Genomic DNA, 7,500 nt, shown 5'->3' on the forward strand with positions numbered 1-7,500 from the left:
ACAAACACATGAATATGAGCATGACACAGACACACACATAAGCAGCACACATACCTGTTCTCGCCCCTCCCGTTTTTATGCGAGAACCTCTGGGATTACACACATACCTGATACACACACCACATCAGTACAGTGTTGTGGGAGAGTGACCCTCTTAAATTATGATGATATTATGACCCTCGGCTTTACTTACAGTAAACTCTGAAACTGAGACATCAATAGGTGTGTTCTTCCTTTAAAAAAAAGAAAGAAAAAGGAACCCAAAAAAAAGGCTTTCATAGTGAAGCACTTTGTTAGTGCTTAACTACACATTAAATATTGAATGCTAATTTAACTCTGAGAGTGTATACAAATGGACCCAAAGGGTCGATTGTTGTCAGAGTAGGCTACATGCTACAGTATTAGGCGTTATCAGGGTACCTGGTGTTGTTGTTGTTTTTCTGCATAGTGCAGGATAGTTGTATGGGTGTATACTTGTGTATACTAGTGTTCTTTATCAATGGTGCTTCTTGTTGTTATTTCTTACCTTTGTATTGCTGTATCAACAGTACTTTTCTTACTCTGTATCTGTAACTTTGCAACTCTAACTGCTGCGCATGCCTCTCGGCGACTGAAATTCCCCCCGCAGGATCAATCTGTCCGTCCGTCCGTCCGTCCGTTCATTTATCTGCCCATCCATCTATCTGCCCATCTATCTGCCCATCTATCTATCTATCTATCTATCTATCTATCTATCTATCTATCTATCTATCTATCTATCTATCTATCTATCTATCTATCTATCTATCTATCTATCTAACAACACAAATCTTATATGGGGTCCCTGGCACAAAATATTTTCAGACGGAGGTCTGTGGCCGAACACATTCATTTGGTGGTCCTTGACATGAAAACGATTTGTGGAGTGTATAAAAGAGAGATAGATACTCAGCGCAGCAACTAAGCTATTGGTGCAGTGAGGGATACAAATGTTGCCACAAGGCCAATGCTACATAATGGGATTCAGAAATAATGGGAGCGTCTGATTGGAACGAGATTGTGTTTGTATATAAATTGGTGTCAGCGGGGGAATGGTAATTATTCCTCTACATCACAAAAAGCCAAGAATCATTGCACTTCGAGTTCGAGACCACACTGCAAAACTCTGAATGTTAATTGAGCTCAGTGAGTGTATGAAATGGATCTGTGACGATATAAATTAACACCCAAGGGTACTGCAGTGTATAAACACACAACATGAACAGCTGGATGTGGGCTATAATGTGTGTGTGTGTGTGTGTGTGTGTGTGTGTGTGTGTGTGTGTGTGTGTGTGTGTGTGTGTGTGTGTGTGTGTGTGTGTGTGTGTGTGTGTGTGTGTGTGTGTGTGTGTGTGTGTGTGTGTGTGTGTGTGTGTGTGTGTGTGTTGGGAGGGGGGGGGCAAGTATGCATGTCGGTGCCAGCATGTGTGTGAGTGTAATAGGCCTAAAGATAATTACAAAGTGGGAGAGAACAACAGTATTGTATAAAAGACAGCTAATTGCTTACAAGTTGTCTGATTATAGAAACAGTTATTATCCCACAGAGACTTTCGCTGCCTCAAACAACAGGAAAACGCCCGCTGAGCAGCGCTGAGAAATGGGGCACACACACACGCACACGCACACACTCACACACACACATGCACACGTGCACATACGTACATACAAACCATCCTATGCGCATTATATACAGTACATGCGCCCACATGCATTTACATGGCCCACACAAAACACCAAAGCAGTAGACTAAACGCACAAAAGCACAAACATACATACATACATGCACACATAGGCATGTGTGAGCGTGACAGAGGCAGCTACACAGTGCAGCCTAAAACATGAGAAATGTGTCATTGCTGCCATGTTCAAGCAGCTCTTGGACAGACAGACAGACAGAGTGAGACAGACAGAGTGAGACAGACAGACAGACAGACAGACAGACAGACAGACAGACAGAGTGAGACAGAGTGAGACAGGGGATGGGCGGCTTGTTGCCTTCATCAGAGGCTTTTCTTAGTGAGATAAGGGAGTAGAAGCGACAGATTTAGCCTCTTCTCTCCAATGCTAAGAGCTAAACGTTGCCAAGGTAAATCTCAAAAGAGTCCTGTGTGTGTGTGTGTGTGTGATGCCCAAAGAGAGAGAGAGATGTGAGCCTGAGGGGAAAACATGGGGAAAGACATTAGCGTACAAAATACATCACAGAGCTACAATCTGAGCCTGAAACACCAAACGTGGCATGAATGTATATTTGAACAGCCGATCTACTAGATCGGCTCGTTTTCAGCACGGGATGGTCGGGACACCGTCGTACGGAGGAGTATAAATAGTCAGGCTTAAGCTCAGTGTTGATTTAACCACTTAAAGTCCTTGGGGGGGTACCAGGGGGTCCCCAGCAAAATGAGTTAATATAGCGTCACAATCATTTAACCACTTTAACCATATTTTATACTTTGGCTATTCAAAAATAGCAGATATAGCAGACCGAGTGCCGTGCAATGAGCTTGTACAGTAGATCTGCTATTTTTGAAAAATCCCTGGCACAAAATATCTTTTGAGTTGGAGGGGTCCGCAGCCAAATACATATCATTTTGGGGTCCTTGCATGAAATGGTTGACTTAAACTCATCTATTCTTATTAAAAACAAAGTTACAACTGTTTTGGACCGCTTTTTACCATTTACACCAAATCTCTTCGCCAAAAATAGCCAATCTACAAGGTCAAAACGATATGTTGAAACGCGATGCGTTGTGAGCTTGTAGATCTGTTATTTTTGCCAAATGTTCCCCCTATAAAGAATAGGCATGCTGGGGTTCACGTGGTTAACTGTTAAGTTAACACAGAGGATTTTACTGTCTGGCACGTATGCAGTTAAAAAATATAAATAAAAACTCATTGTGATGACAACACTGTCATGTGCTGGGTGTTTCTTGTAGACCTACAGCCCAGTGCCCAGGTGAAGGAGGCTATATTTGCTGCTGCCTCCCACAGTGTCGTCCAACAAAGACTTTCGGATTTGGCTAGGTGTGTTTTGGCAGCTGGATGCTGCTGCTATTTTCAATATTCCTTGCACTGTGCCTGCCCGTGCTTGTTGTACATGCGGTCTGCATGTGTTTGCACCTGTCCACATAATGTGCATGTGATTGCAGCGAAACCTCTTCTTTTTCCTCTCTGACCCCTCTCTCCGATGCCCAGAAATGTGGATAGATGTTCATCTGCGTAGCTTGTGTAGCCAGGAGGCTAAGTGAAAGCTGTCTCCCACCCCGCCCCCCACCCCCAGCACATTAGGGGAAATATCACTTGGCCGATCAATACGGTGCTCGGAGATTGATAAAAGGGAAGATACACATGCGCGCTCACATGACTGCACACACGCACTCGCAGGGGGGGAGAGTGACGGAGATAGAAACGGAAAGATTGAGAGAGGGAGAAAGAGAGAGAGAGGGAACAAAAGACAAAGATACCTCCCCTGGTTCTTCTCTGGCGTTAGTAGATAGAATAACCAGATTTGAATCAATCTCCCGCTGGATTCTTGCCATTGTGGGATTACCATAGCAACGTGTGCCAACAAACAACACTCTATATGTAACGTTCTTACATTTAAAGATAATATCGCAGACCATATAATGATGTCTCTAAATAGCTAATTTAACATATCTAGCCTGTTGTGCAGTACAATATATTCATGGCTGAGATACAGTGAAAAGACAACCGATCCAAATCTCTTGGCAATGGACAATGGTTTATAGCTCACTCAAGCTCTGCACAATTTAACTCAGAGTTAAATTAACACTGTGGGTTTTTACTGTGTGTATTTATTGTCACTTGTTCAATCTATAAAAGTGAGTTTTTCTATAAGGACGGCAGTAATGCTTTACTCCATTTTAACTGTGGCCTTGTGCCTTGACTTAGATGAGAGGTAATCCAAAGCATGCTGTACTGTGTGTACTACTCCTGTGTGTGTGTGTGTGTGTGTGTGTGTGTGTGTGTGTGTGTGTGTGTGTGTGTGTGTGTGCGTGCGTGCGTGCGTGCGTGCGTGCGTGCGTGCGTGCGTGCGTGCGTGCGTGCGTGCGTGCGTGCGTGCGTGCGTGCGTGTGTGTGTACATCATGTGTTTGTTTTTGTTTTTTCTACTGTGTGTGTGTGTGTGTGTGTGTGTGTGTGTGTGTGTGTGTGTGGGTAGTGGATGTGTCTGAACCCTGTGAAATGTGTGCATATGATAGTATCGGTAGTGATTCAACTGTTTGTGGTGTGTATCGATGCAAACAATTGGCGGTCAACAGAGAACATTATAAGACCACATTGCAACCGCAGTGAAATCATTTAGCTGGGTGGAATAAGCAGGTGCTTGTCTGTTTATGAGTGTGCATATGTGTGCGTGTGTGTGTGCTTGTGTGTGTGCATGCGTGGCGTGCGTGCACGCACGTGTGTGTGTGTGTGTGTGTGTGTGTGTGTATGACAGGATGTGGTTGACCGCGCTGAACATATTTTTATTCGTGTCACATGCAGAAAGAATATTGTGCCCCACACACACACACACACACACACACACACACTGCACATATGAATGCACGTATCCCTGCCCACAAAAACACGCTTTCCGCCCACATACCTTTGTAAACAACGCTGCACTCCCACACGTTAATACACTGCCAAAACCACATAGCTTAAAACACAGTGCACCATCACTTCTTACCATGTCAACATTTCATCTCTTTGACAGCAGGGGAAGCATGCATGCATTCATTTGTTTAATTGCAAATTGTCTGCTTGCAGTTGATGGAGCTTGCACAAAAACAAATATAACCATACTTCTTTACGCCTGTAAACCTGTGATGTGCCAATAAAACGGATTCTGATTCTTGCAAGTTGCATTTCACCCGTTTTGTATGTGCCTTATGCCTGGGACGCGTTGCAAGCTTCATGTATATCAGATATTTTCGGTGAGTGCGTGGAGAGGAACTAGTCCTAGTACAGAGCCCTGGCAGACCCTGGCAAAACTAAGTAGGCCTAAGGGTTAAGTGGTTAATGTTCCATCGTACACAACAAAGTATAAATCAGGCTCTAACAAACCCCTCTGCTCGTGATGAACGTGGTGGATTTGGCTGTGAAGCTGTCGGCTTCACTTGAACAGAAAGGGTCATGCAGCAACATAGAAAAGAAAACACGGGATAAAAAAAATAGAAATGGGTGGAGGGGGAGAAGAGAGGGAGGGGAAGGAGGGGTAGAAGGGCTGTCAGCATGCAGAACAGAACAGTGATCACATCTCACTGCACCCGAGGGGGGGGCGGGAAGGGGGGTAAAGTGATCTCTCTCTGTCTCTCTCTGACCTTGTTCCCTCTCGCCAAAAACCTGACTTACAACCCCAAACTAAATATGATACCTTCCTTCTGCCCTCCTTTTCTCCCCCCCCCCCCTCTGTCTCTCTCTCTCTCTCTCTCTCTCTCTCTCTCTCTCTCTCTCTCTCTCTCTCTCTCTCTCTCCCCCTGTCTCTCTCTCTCATGCTCTGTGGTAATAAATCGTGCTGTAATTACCAGGCAGGATCGATAGCAGTCACATCACTCTCTCCTCCGCTCCTCTCCCCTGCCTACAACTGACACTAACGTGTTCATCCCCCCCCCCCCCCACTCTGCACCACCACTATAGATCTGCGAGCAATAGATTGCAACCTGATTTTGTACACACGCGCGAGCACACACACACACACACACACACACACACACACACACACACACACACACACACACACACACACACACACACACACACACACACACACACACACACACACACACACACACACACACACACACACACACATCTCACGCTCACGCACACACACACACACACACACACACACACACACACACCCCCCCCACATGCAGACATACCCACACAAACAGACAAATGCACAGGTGCGCGCGCATGCACGCACGCACACACACACACACACACGCGCGCGCACACGCCGTTGCTATTGGAGACACCTCTTTAGCCGCGCAGTTGACATGACAGCTGCCATTCTGTCACAGACACACAGTAAATTCCTCAGCGTTAATTTAACCCAGAGAGTGTGCGAAGTGGAGCCCTTGCGGGGTCCGTTTGGGTTCCATTTTCGCACTCTCTGGGTTGAATCCTCACCCAGGGTTTTCCACTGTGCAGTGTGCACACTCTCTTCTGTTGGAGAGAGGGGAGAGGGACAATCTGATGAGCAGTCGTGAGGTGTGAGCCATGGGGGTCTGCCAGCGGGGGAGCCTGTGTGCATGTGTGTGCAAAGAATGTGTTTCTGTGTGAGAGAGAGAGAGAGAGAGAGAGAGAGAGAGAGAGAGAGAGAGAGAGACAGTACTGTGCGTGCGTGCGTGCGTGCGTGCATGAGGGGGGCTGAGGGAGGGCCAAATGTCCTCACAAATATAGCAGGATTTTAGAAATAGACGTTGTGAGGACATATTTCCTGGTCCTCACAGGAGAAATGGTTGTTTTATGTAAGAAAAAAAAGATTTGGGCATTTAGGCTTAAAATTGGGAAAAGATTCCAGGAGGCGCGAGATCCGCCAGGTCGAGGTTAGGGTTAGGATTAGACGTTGCCATTTAGAAGTTAGGTTTAGAGGTTGGGCCAGATCTCCAAGCTTACAACACATGCACTGCGATGCCTTTGTGAGCTCATAGATTGGCTATTTTCGGCTTCAGGGCTGGGGTTAAAAATTGCCATCCTAAAATGGTGCTGTTCTCACAGTATAGTATTATATAATATATATAGTATAAGTATAGTAATGTATGTGTGTGTGTGTGTGTGTGCGCGTGCCTGCCTGCGTGCCTGCCTGCCTGCCTGCGTGCATGCGCAGGTGTGTGCTTAGTAGTAAGTAATTAAGTATTAAGTATTAAGTAATTAATTATGTCGTGAGGAATATATGTGCAATTTCAACCCCCTAAAATTGCTGACTGGTGGCTAATACGAACACACTCATTGCAAATGCGCAGGCTCTCTCTCTCTCTCACTCAATCTCTCTCTCCCATATCTCAGAGAGAGGCCTTGTTTTATTTAATGCCTTGTACAGACATGGCAGGGCCATGGGGCCAGGGCCAGGGTCTACCACACTGTTTTGTCTATATATTTACTTGCAACACTCAGCTGCTGGCATACAATATGAGAACATTCTATCAGGGTAGAAAATATGCCAGAGTGATACACATAGATATTCACACCTTTTACACAGCAAAAAGTCCCCCAGCAGCAAAGATTTTAGCTACAAATGTTGGCTTTAAAATATTTATTCAAAGATTTGCGCAAATTTTCACTATTTTTCAAAAATAGCAGATCTACAAGTTCATAGCGCGGCTTACTGTCATTTGATTATATACATAATGAGCCAAAGCACACATTTTGTGCTCAGACTGGACATGAAGATGTTGCTGAAATGTTTAACTACCATGGGAATAGAGGGTTATTCAGTCCGTCCATATGTCTGTCCATCTGACATACCCACACAT

This window comes from Gymnoscopelus microlampas (assembly GCF_963454915.1).
Source record: "Gymnoscopelus microlampas genome assembly, chromosome: 2".
Taxonomy (NCBI): domain Eukaryota; kingdom Metazoa; phylum Chordata; class Actinopteri; order Myctophiformes; family Myctophidae; genus Gymnoscopelus; species Gymnoscopelus microlampas.